This window comes from Taudactylus pleione, unplaced genomic scaffold (genome assembly GCF_031769625.1).
Source record: "Taudactylus pleione unplaced genomic scaffold, aTauple2 ptg001032l, whole genome shotgun sequence".
Lineage (NCBI taxonomy): Eukaryota > Metazoa > Chordata > Amphibia > Anura > Myobatrachidae > Taudactylus > Taudactylus pleione.
The window spans coordinates 10,707,188-10,719,463 of record NW_028285433.1 but is presented as its reverse complement, the minus strand read 5'-3'; the positions used below and the strand labels follow the sequence as shown (position 1 = coordinate 10,719,463).

Below are 12,276 nucleotides of genomic sequence, written 5' to 3'. Positions count from 1 at the left end.
ACCTGTGTCACATGCGATAATGTGCGATTCTGCTACAAAAAGTCGCATTACTAAATAAATGCACCATAACCCCGGTGTAATATTAGGAAACGTAATGATAACTAACCTACTCTATAACAGTCAGCAGTTACCGAGTGTGGCTATGACATCCAGCAGGTGAGCGCCAGCCCGGGGACCGCAGGTACTCCCACATAGAGGAGTAATTTCTCACTGAGCTCCTGCAGCATTAGCAATGAATGGATGACACTCGCTTTAGCAGGTGGCTGGAGGGGCAGCGGCTATAATTATAGCAATAATAATGATGTGTTCTCCTCACCCGGGCAGCACAGGCGTGCGGCAGCGCTAGGACAATATACGTGCAGACAATGAGACGAGTGTACAGCAGCAGCAGCAGTCCCCGGTCTCTATGGAGCGCTGTCCTATGCTATTTATAGAGGGAAGCTGCGCAGTCCCCACTTTGGTGACAAACGAATATTTTGACCAGATATGGTCCTGGCTCAGAATGAAGCTGGGGATGCAGGTCGGGCAGGATAGTTAGTGTCAATGGTAATCGTTTCCTTACCCAGTTCAGGGATTGCGTTTATGGGGTGAGGGTTCCTTGCAGCGGTGTCTCACTGTGTCAGCAGCGGCGGCTGTTCTCCGGGCAGGGTGCGGGGAGAGAACAACTTAGCAACTTCTCATGTCTCCCCCTGGCTCCTGCTGCTGCGCCGGGCACTCAGAGCTGCTGCTGCTGCCACTCACAGGACGTCACACCCCACCGCTGGGCTCCGTAGAGCTTGCTGTCCATGCATTCTGCCGCCGCTAGGGGGCGCTCTCCCAGGTAATGCTTCCAGTCATCTTATGTCACGCTGAACATTAGTACATGCTATCCCTTAGCCATCCAATTAGTTCCATGAAAATTCTTCAACGGAAAAACTACACAGCTTATAAACTGTCATAGATGGAAAACTGTAGTTTGCAAGAATCTAAACCTAAAAATGTAACTTGTTCTAGTAGGGTTGTAAGGAGAGCAGTGTGGCTGGTGACGTTGCACCTGGTAGGGTGCTGAGGAGGCGAAATCCACCCGGTTTACCAGCTGCCTCAACCCTGCCGCAACCGCTTAATTTTGCCTTCCGGATCCTGCACTGTGTGGAAAAAGACATCATATCGTCTCCCACAATGCCATGTGAGGGGTGAGGGGTCAGGGCAGGGGCGGATTGGGGTGGAAAACCAGCTCGGGAAATTTCTGAAAGCAGTCCTAATGGAGGTGGGTATTTTGAAAGGACGTGTTCTATGGAGGAGAGCAGAATACTCCCTCCTCTTAGGGCCTGGAGGGGCTTTTGCAAGCCACTGAGTGGAGCAGGGTCAGCAACATAAATCTTGGTCAATGATACACTTTTTTGGGGGCACCCCATCCCTCTGCACTAGGTACAGGCCAGTCAGTTTGAAAGTCTTTTCTTACCTATATGGTGGTTTCTCTGAAACGGGGAACCTCTGAGGAATTTGAGCCTCACTGGGCAGCGCCTTCAGCCGGTATTCACTATTCATGTAGGAGATAACATTGACTGGAAGATGTCTGTTTATGTAGAAACATAACCAATGTCATCATCATAACCAGATAATATATAGTAACAGAATGTTTTGTGCAGGGCAACATGTGAATTTCCCTGATCAAACAATTTCTGTGTCTCTCCAGGCCTCCCTGTGTTACTCCAGACCCAATACTTCTCTCCATCCCCAGGTCCCCCTGTGGCTTTCCAGGACCCCTGTGGTTCTCCAGGCTCCCTGTGTCTCTTCATCTCCAGGCCTCCACGTCTCTCCATATCCAGGCCCCCTTGTATCTCCATCCCCAGGACCCCCTGCTTCTCTACAAGCCCCACTGCATCTTTCCATCCCCAGGCCCACCTGTGGCACTGAGCCTCATTCCCCCAATGTGTCTCAGCCCCATTCTCCTGGCCCCAGTGTGCGTCTCTCAGGCCTATTCCCCCGGCCCCAGTGTGTCTCTCTCAGCCCCATTCCCCCAGTCCCAGTGTGCCTCTTTCAGCCTTATTCCCTCGGCCCTAGTGTGCGTCTCTCAGCCCCATTACCCAGGCCCCAGTGCACATCTCTCTGCCCCAGTGCGTGTCTCTCAGCCCCATTCCTCCAGGACCCAGTGTGTCTCTCTGACTCATTCCCCCCCAGCCCCAGTGCGCGTCTCTCAGCCCCATCCCCCCGGCCCCAGTGCACCTCTCTGCCCCAGTGCGCGTCTCTCAGCCTCATTCCCCCCCAGCCCCAGTATGCATCTCTCCCATCCTTAGCATCTGTCCTCAGCCATCAGTCCCAGCCACCAGGATCAGTCCCCACTCCCCAGCAACCAGCCCAAGTTATCAGAATCAAGCCCCAGCCCACAGCATAAGTCCCCAGCCACCAGTCCCAGTCCTGAGCATCAGTTCCCACTCCCCAGCCAACAGCCCCAGTTCTCAGAATCAAGCCCCAGCCCTCAGCATAAGTCTCCAGCCACAAGTCCCAGTCCTCAGCATCAGTCCCTACTCCCCAGCCACCAGCATAAGTCCCCAGTCACCAGTCCCAGCCCACAGCATGAGTCACCAGCACCAGTCCTCAGCCTCAGTCCCCACTCCCCAGCCACAGTGCTCTGGAGCAAGCCCCAGCCACCAGCATAAGTCCCCAGCCACCAGTCCCAGCCCACAGCATAAATCCCAAGTCACCAGCCCTCAGCCCCTGTCTGCGTCCGTCCGTCCACCCGCCAACACTTACCTGCTGCTCCTCTGCTTGGCTGCCCGCTGCTTCTCTGTGGTGTGGCCAGCGTTCCCAGCATGCAGGGCAGGCTGATTGTTGCTGAGTTTGTCCAGGGCTGGGACGCGGAGGAGCTGGAGGTGGAGCCATCATCAGTGGTGACTGACAGGCTCCGAAAAAGGCTTGTGGGGGAGCTGCTGTGGTTGGGGCTGACATGCGCAGCAGCTCCCCATAGCCATTTTCATTAGTACTGTACTGCTGCCCAATCGGAGCTCAGCTCAGCTCCGATTGCGGCAGTGGCCATGGGTAAGTGGAGGGTGCCCGCCGGCCACTGTAGTGACCGGCCCAGCGGGAACCGGCCCGGTGTCCCGGCGGCCCAATCCGCCCCTGGGTCAGGGGACCTGTAGAGCTGGTCGGAGCATCCTGAGGATGCTCAGATCAGTGCTGTAGTTATTCCGTGATGACTGACATGCAGTGAGAATTTGGGAGGCAGAGCAGGGGCTGCCTGGGCTGCGTTCCGGGGAAATAGAAACGTGGTACCCCCCTTTTCTGGGAGTGCCGAGGCCTGGGCCTGCGTCGTTAGATGCAGATTTCCTGGCCTTGCAAGCTGCCAGCCTGAGTAAGCTGAATCATCTACGGATGCTGCACTCGGACGGAAATTGCTGCAGGAGGTGTCTGCTTCTTATAGATGCCTCCTGCAGCATGTAAATATTTGCTAGATGGTATTACACAGCGCTTCTTTGCAGCTGAGCAATACCGTCCACATCTGAATCTGGCCACTGTGCACATATGCAGCATCACATTCCCTTGGAAGAGTTTATCACAAATATAAAGGACTCCTCCAATATGCCGGGGATGTTACTCGCAGGGACAGTGGTTATCGCTACATAGCAGGAATATATTCATACAAAATGAAAATATACTTCACAATACGGATTGTGTATAATTGTGGCAGTGCTGCAAATTATTACTACATAAGCCCCATACATTGGAGAGATGGTATAGTGTATGCCCTTTTCTCCATTATCGTGAATCTGTTAGACCAGAGGTTCCCAAACTCTGCAATTACAGTATACGTTTTAAGGATTTCCATGCTTGAGCATAGGTGGCTTAATTAGTATCAGTATGAAATTCCGATGACTAAACAGCCATCGGTCCTCATACCGACGCTGGAAGCCCGCAAATCAAGACCAGGAAGTGTTAAGTAGGGTATCCGTCCCCTGTCCCCCCCTAACCCTCCATTGTTGGTGCCTAACCCAAAACACTCCCAGGGTGTTGCCTAACCCTAAAACCCCCCTGGGGTGCTAAACCTAACCCCCCTCCCCGCACCCTATACCTAACCCTTCCGGGGGGGTGCCTAACCCTAACCTCCCCCCAGACAGGGGCTGGCTGGCAACTATTAGCCTGGAGGGCTAGAGCCAGAGCTAGAGTCCAGAGCACTGGCCCATAAGTAACGGTGCATCCTTAAATGGAGATTTTTGGTATAATAAATATTTATTAATAAAAAAAAATAGGCCTGGTGTTAATTATCCCAAAGATACTTGATTATTATACATTTTACATTTCAAATAATAAAAATAAATAATGCAAAAAATATGTATAAAGGATTTCACATAATGCTAAAGATTATGGGCCTGATTCAGACCCGCTCGCGAGCGCTCGCAAGTTGGTCGATGGTCGGCCAGTGAGCATGCGCGGCATGTGCAATGCGCGTGTGCGAGCCCCAGAGGCTCCGGGGCTCGCTACAAAACGGGATGGCTGTCGTTGATCGACAGCTCACCCCGTTTTGTAGACAGGGAGGGGGGGGTGATAGGACAAACGGAGGCATTCCCGAAGAAACTCCTGCCGTTTGTGGGCGGCCCTACTGACATCATTCATGATGTCAGTAGTGAACTTCCTGCTCTATTATGAGCAGGAAGTTCACTCAGGCTTGCGGGAGCCGAGACCCTGCCACAAGGGTCTCGTCGCAAGCCCGATGGTCGCACTAATCGTGACCATCGCCAGGCCACTCACAAAAGCTGTGGGTGGTCACCCACAGCTATGCGAGCTGCATGGAGGCGGATTTTTTATTATTTTTTTTAAATCCACCCTGATTCAGAGCAGGCGCTCGCAAATAGCCGTTATATCATTATTGTTGTTTACCCTAACGTCCTGCAGCAAGAGTCTACATATGGGATTGTTAGAACTTAGGAACCAAAGGGAGGAAAGGGCTAGGGATGCTTTTGGGTCAATCCTAACCACACACAATTCCCACACTAAAGGCTCAACATTTTGTGACATCTTCCTCAAACTAGTCAGTAAAGAAACAAAACTTTGGTGGGACACACACACTTTAAAGTGGTATCAATATAACAATCTAATACCCAGAGGCTTATGTATTAAGAAACAACCAACGCACAACCAAGAAAACAAGAGTTTCATGAGTAAATGGGATGACATATTACATAACTGTTCAATTAAACTGATCCAATTAATCATTGGACAACAACAAGAACAATTAAAACAACTAGAAGAAGAAATTAATTATCTTCACTCACAATTAGAACCATACCATGATGAACAAGAGTTCATAACACTTTCAGAGATTACAGCAAATAGGTTACTAAGGGGTGAAAATACACTAATAGAAACCAAAATAAACAAAATTCTAAGGGACAAATTCGGCATTAGGCCCACTAGGAACCTGACAACAAAAAAACAGCAAGCAACAACAGTAAAACATCCCTATAGGGTCAAAACACATAGTACTATCTACAAAAAATTTTATTTGACATATCAACAATATGTCTTCATTTCCTCACCCACCACCTCCAGTCCATTAGACCCCCTTCCCTCCCTACACCCCATCACTCCACAAACAACATCGAACACAAAAGACCACAACACACTATTACTCCAGCATTACACCCATAGGGCGAGCGCACCCTCCGCACCCTCTACCCCATTATATCGTTACACAGGACCCGGTACTCCTGCTTTTAGGAAGGTGCAGCACCCCGACACAAACAATACATCTCACATCCCATCTGCCCATACAGCAGAGCGCAGTTCTAACCCATCATTTGCATATGTCTAGAATACATAAGACAGGACATAACATCAAGTCAGCAGGTCAGGAGATTGTAGAGGAGGTACCTGAAGACTCTATTGAATACGATTCTAATGCTTCATTCTCAGTTCATGATATTGGAGATGAACAGATATATGAGGACCTAGCCAGATTATCTCTAGAAACAGGGTGGATTAACAGTAGTATACTGAATGACAAACAGATTTCTTTAACAGAACCCTTAGAGGTACCTATTCAAGCGACCACATCCTACGGCATCCCAGACCCACCCGAATTAACTACATCAACAATCACACCCTTAGGAACAGAATTACCACCTACAGAACTCTCACTAAACGTAGTCCCAACAACAGAATGCATTACTCCCCTTTTTTTAGACCAGGATCCTATGAACACCATCCTAATAAGTCCAACACCCCAACAAGGAAAAAGAAAGTTAGAAAAACAAGAAGGGGGAGCTGAAACAAGCAAGAAAAACACGCAAAAAGACACAACTGAAGTAGGTAAAGGGATTTTCAATCTAAGTAACACACAACTATCTGTAGAACAAATGAGACTCCTAGATAAAGGATTAAAATTTGCCCCAGCTAACAAATTAGACAAATTTCAGACTTACCTAGATCTACATAGCTTTAAGAGAAAATTGACTCTAAAGAAATTTTTTTCTTCCACAATACCAAAAGAAATAAGGAACTCAACACAACATGAAACCTTTAAACATACCTCCCTCAAACCTCAATCCAAATTTTATCCGAGTCACCTACAAGGGGCACATATTGAAACATTTACTAAGATGGTAGAAAGGGACATTGAGCAATTAGGAGAATCACGACACAAACAGAAGATGAATAATCTTACTCGTAAAGAATAATTAGCAATACAAGAGCTCCAAAACAATAATCAGATCATTAAACCCGCTGACAAGGGGGGCGGGATAGTAATACTGGATAAACAGGATTACATAAAAGAAGCACAATGACTTCTAGATGACGAGACAACTTATTCCAAACTAAGGGCAGATCCAACTATTAAATTCCAAGAACTCCTCAGTAAATTATTACAGAATGGATTGCAACTTGGAGTTCTTACAGATAAAGAATTTAAATATATACAAACACATGACCCTATAACACCGGTATTGTACTATTTACCTAAGCTTCATAAAAACGCAGAATCACCACCAGGAAGACCGATCATCTCAGGTATAGGCGGTTTAACTTCCAAACTGTCGGAATACCTAGATTTAATACTACAACCATACGTACAAAAACAACAGGCGTACCTAAAAGACACGACAGCTACCCTCAATCATCTTCAAGATATCACATGGGATGACAATCTATGGTTAGTGACAGCAGACATCACATCATTATATTCAGTGATAGACCATAAGCAAGGAATTTCAAGTATTAATTACCATCTAGATAAGGATCCAGACATGTTAGAAACACAACGACATTTCACACTAGAGTGTATACAATTCAAATTGGAACACAATTATGTGTGGTTTGAGAACCAATTCTATCTGCAACACACCAGAACCGCCATGGGCACGAGATTCGCCCCCAGTTACGCTAATCTCTACATGAGTTGGTGGGAGGACCAGCATGTTTGGAGTGATCCGGGGCTTGGGGCGAATCTCGTGCTCTGGAAACGATACATTGGTGACATTTTGATTATTTGGAGAGGTGACGAATCACAACTCTTAAAGTTCTTAGAACGACTGAACACTAATGATAACAATCTAATCTTTACAGCAGATTATAGCAGAACGAATATTAACTTTTTAGACCTTGAGATATATATTGATAATAATACCATACAAACCAGAACATTTAAGAAGAAGGTAGATGTCAACAGCTTCATCTTACATGACAGTTGGCATCACCCCAACTGGTTGAGAGCAGTGCCCAAAAGTCAATACATCAGACTAAGAAGGAACTGCTCAAAGAAGGAGGAGTTCATCAAACAAGGACAAGAACTAACAACCCAGTTCATTGAAAAAAAGTATGACAACACCACCTTAGGAGAAGCTTTCAAAGAAATAGAACAATTAGATAGAGACACACTTCTACAATATAAAGACAAGGGATTAGATCAATCAGATAGTAAGATCCTCTTCATAACCAGCTTTTCAAGACAATACAAAGATGTACAAAGAATCATTAAGAAACACTGGCCATTACTTTTAGAGGACGAAACACTAGCAGATCAACTACCCCCACATCCTAATATTGTATATAGAAAAGCACCAGATTTAAGATCTAAATTGGTGCATAATCATATTGCCCCTACCATCAAACGGCAAACTACCATAGATAAATCACAGAGTGTATATTTTTACTGTGGCAAATGCCCAGGATGTGTGAACTGCCACAAACGAAGTACCAAACCTACAAGTATTTTCCTATCACAATATACGAACACCACATATGAGATCAAAGATAGAATTACATGTGACAGTAAGAGAGTGATATATCTACTTGAGTGCGGCTGTAAGAAACAATATATAGGCCGCACTATAAGACCACTGCGTACACGTATCAGCGAACATATACGTAATATCAAAAAAGGCTTGGATGAGCACAATTTATCTAAACACTTCAAAGATTTTCACAACAGTGATTATAGCTCATTATCATTTATAGGGATTCAGGAAATAAAACCAAACTGGAGAGGAGGCAATTTCATTAACAAAATAAACAAACAAGAACTTAAGTGGATGCACGAACTGAAGAATTTTGCACCCAGGGGCTTAAATAAAGATAACGATGTCATGTCAATTATATGCAATTAATGTGATCATCACGATTTGACTTACATTGTTTACCCTAATCTTTTGCGAATGCCCCACCCTGGCCATTTAGGGTGTGAGGAATAGATATACACATTTATATGCAGTTTATAAGATCTGCATTATTGACCTACTTATTGCCCCGTTCAAGACCTTTAGGGGACTATGATTTAGATGACTATTGTAATGCCATCAGCGATGTTTCACACTAGGATTGATGGCTTTAAGTATAATTACCTGTCACCACCCTGTCTAACTATATGATGGACAGCAGATCACATCAATCCAGAGTGTTTATCAGTTAAACCAATCACTACAGACCCATCTGCATATGTGTGAACCGCCCCTCAACTACTTATAGAGACTGCCGCACTACAACCATTACCGCCTTGAAAAAGGCCTAAAGGCTGAAACGCGTTGGAGACGATTGCACTATTAGCCAACTTCATCCTCTTTCACCTATTGTTTATTACTACCAGAGACCCCAGATCAGCGTGCAGGAACTAGGAACTATTATCAAGTTTCCCCGCTACACGGCAGGACGCTATTATTTGGAACCCTCAAGTCACGTGACCAACCCCGGAAGCAAGCCTCACCACCAAGTGGAAACGAGCCGGCAGGACAGGAGCGGTGCCCGCGTGGGTAGAGAGGTAAGTCCCCCATCTGCAGTGGAGTACGCCCGGTTCACTGCTTTCATTAGCGCTGCATCCGTGCTGTCTCCCCCCCCGCAGACTACAGCACTTACCAGTGTGCGGTGCGGCTTGCCGGAGGTAGCCTGTTCATTCAGGCACCATTCGGCACCTGCGCCGCTTGGTATTCACGTGCTGGAGCCAGGCAACCTCTCCCCATAAACAGCGACCGTACTCTTTGTCCCAAAGAAGACCACCCCGGGCATCTGTTTCATCCATCCCAACTAGACATTACCTTAGCGGGACGCCGCTTATGGACACATTCCCCCTGTTTTTTACTTTTTTCACTCCTAACGGATGCATCATTCACCAATCTGAGATACATCTATTGACAAATTGATTATCCTACAAGTGCATCTTTTCTGGCTTACTCTGGTTTAGCGCATACTGAATAAATTAATTTAATTTTATTTCCCACTGTTTTATAACTGTATTGCTATTAGCCATCTTTCAGGTTATGTTATCCACTTCCATGATTATTTATAAGACCCATTAAGCCCGAACACAGGCATTTACACTTGTCACCAGCTACTTGCAGTTTTTCTATTCTGACATATATACCATTTGTTTTGTATGATTAAGGGGCCTATTCATTAAACGCAAAAATTCAATGGAGATAATTAGCTTTAGAACTCTCATGGAGTTCTAGCTAATTATAGGTGGAATTCATCATTCCACCTCTCCATAAGTATCTATTCCGAAAAGCTGTCATTTTTGCGATGACAGCTTTTCGGGAAATAGATACTTTTCCCTGCCTACACTACCTTATCGCATCTGGAAACAGTGCTGCGCATGTGCTGTTACATCTGTAAAACCAGCGCATGCGCAGCACTGCCTACAGATGCGTTGTTTTGTACCCCCCGAGCCCCCCCACCCCCCTCCCCCCTCCGCTCACCTTCCCCCCCCCGACTTACCTGTCCGCTCAGCAGCCTCCGGCTCCGTCCTGCTGGTCTGTCATGTGGTTTCCCAGCAGACCACATGACAGATTAGAAAAAAAAAATATATATTTTTTTCTTTTTCTAAACTTTCTTGTGCTCTGCCAGGGAGCACACATGACAGACCCGCCTCCGGAGCCTGAGGACGGAGCAGAGCGCCGGAGGGACTCGTCGGGGGACCTGCACACGCGGATACAGGTAAGTGGATTCTGCTATTCGCCACCTCACAGTGGCGAATAGTAACTGCATCAAATTCCGAAAATTGATAATTTTCGGAATTTGATGAATACCATAATTTCCACATCCCCATACTAATGTATGGGAAGTGTGGAAATTAACGCAGGGGAACTTAGCAGCCCTATGTACAGGTGCAAACTATTCAAATTTTTTTGTCAAATATATCACAGTGGTGTAAACATCTACCATAAGAAATTTAGGGCCTGATTCAGAGCCGTTCGCTATTTGTGGTCGTTCGTTCAAAAACAAGGGGTGGCTATTCAAATGATCCGTTCGCAAATTGCAGTCTGTTCCCACCTCTAAGTCTGAACGAGCGAGCAAAACATACGCTCGTTTTTTTGATAAAAACGCCCCCTGGCCGCACGCACCATACGTCATGTCCGCTATTTATTAGATTAATCGAGTACATCGTACAGCGTATGAACTGCTCGCTATTCTTGTGGTTGGTGTTTTCAACCGCTATTTTGCGAGCAGTTCTGAGTTAAAAAAAAACAAGTGACGTGGTCAATGACGCTGCTGTATTAAATATGCACTCCCTTAAAACGCCCATTTTGACCTTTAAGCACGCCTGTGTTCGGATCTCCACTCCCCGTTTTCAAGCACCTTCCCCTGTTACCACCCACATACGCCTCATTCTGTCACTCAAAATAGCAGGCCCTCGCTATATTGCGTACCAACGATTTTCGGCCGCACTGACTGGTTCGCGCATGTGTACTAAAAACCGTACGCATGCGCAGATGTGCGAACATCGCTCGGAACGAGCGTACTGCCGCTAGCGAGTGGCTCTGAATGAGGGCCTTAGATTGTAAATAATCTTATCAGCACAAAAGGAATGCACGTGAATGTATAGTTGAATTACTGTATATAGGCAGCAATTCATTAACAGCACAAAGGCCTGATCCAGAGCAGTATACTAATGCAGCTGCAAGTGCGATTTTCTACGCAACACATCTGCAGATATCAGCAAGTGAAGCTGCCGCCCACAAATGAAAAGAGACACCCACCAGAGCAATCACAACTCATTCGCAATTGTGTTCACATACGTAGCCTATACACAACAACAAGGAACATCGGGCTGAAGGGTAGACCTATGTCTACACAGACCCTTCAGTAGTCATGCAGCGCAATGTTTTTGTACATTAGGTCTCGCAGCTGAAATCAGATACACGCCCTGAGAACGACCATGAGACGCCTGCATTTTTACAACCACTGTCTGCTAACACCATGTTAACACCCCAAAATGGTCACTTCCTGCCAATCACTTTGCAAAGGAATCCACATTACGTGTGTATTCACAGCGGCACCTTGACGCATGCACAATGCGAACGCAGCACATGAGCAGCCTGCTGATAATTGCTCAGTGGAACATCGGGATTGCATAGGAGAGAGAGAGAGAGAGAGAGAGAGAGAGAGATTACATACAGGAACTCCCTCCCACCATACTTTGTTTTCAACAATAAAAAGAAAAGAAAATTATAAAACAATACTAAAATTACACTTACCTTGATGCCTTTTTTTTTTTACTCTTTTCCTCTGTTTTTCCTTCTTTTCCACTCTCATTTCCTTCTGGGTTCTTCTTCTTTCCTTTATTATTATTCTCCACTTCCATTCTAAGTCAGGGGGCAGCCAGGGATAGACTTTCCATGGCCCTGTTTATGTGGGAGTTGCCTATTGACAAAGGCTCCCATGTGGGGTCCTCCTACCAGGGGTGGGCATTGGGCAATAATAAGCTACCCTTTAGCTGCTGGTGAACTACACATCCCAGCATGCCTAACACTTTTCAGCATGCCCTGATAGAAAACCTGTGGCAGGGCATGCTGGGATGTGTAGTCCCACAGC

The 12,276-nt window shown here is 46.3% G+C and overlaps 1 protein-coding gene across 3 annotated transcripts in view; it reads right to left on the bottom strand.

The window, feature by feature from the left end:
• TMOD1 (tropomodulin 1) overlaps nt 1-701 on the bottom strand; it is a 102,453-nt gene extending 101,752 nt beyond the window's left edge. For 2 of the 3 annotated variants that reach the window (XM_088461312.1, XM_088461314.1), the window contains exon 1: nt 563-701. The gene's annotated coding sequence lies outside the window, so the exon portion shown is untranslated. Of the gene's footprint in view, nt 1-316; nt 396-562 lie in introns of those variants that run through there. The other variant, XM_088461313.1, reaches the window with a different exon arrangement.
• Between the last annotated feature and the right edge of the window lie 11,575 nt (nt 702-12,276).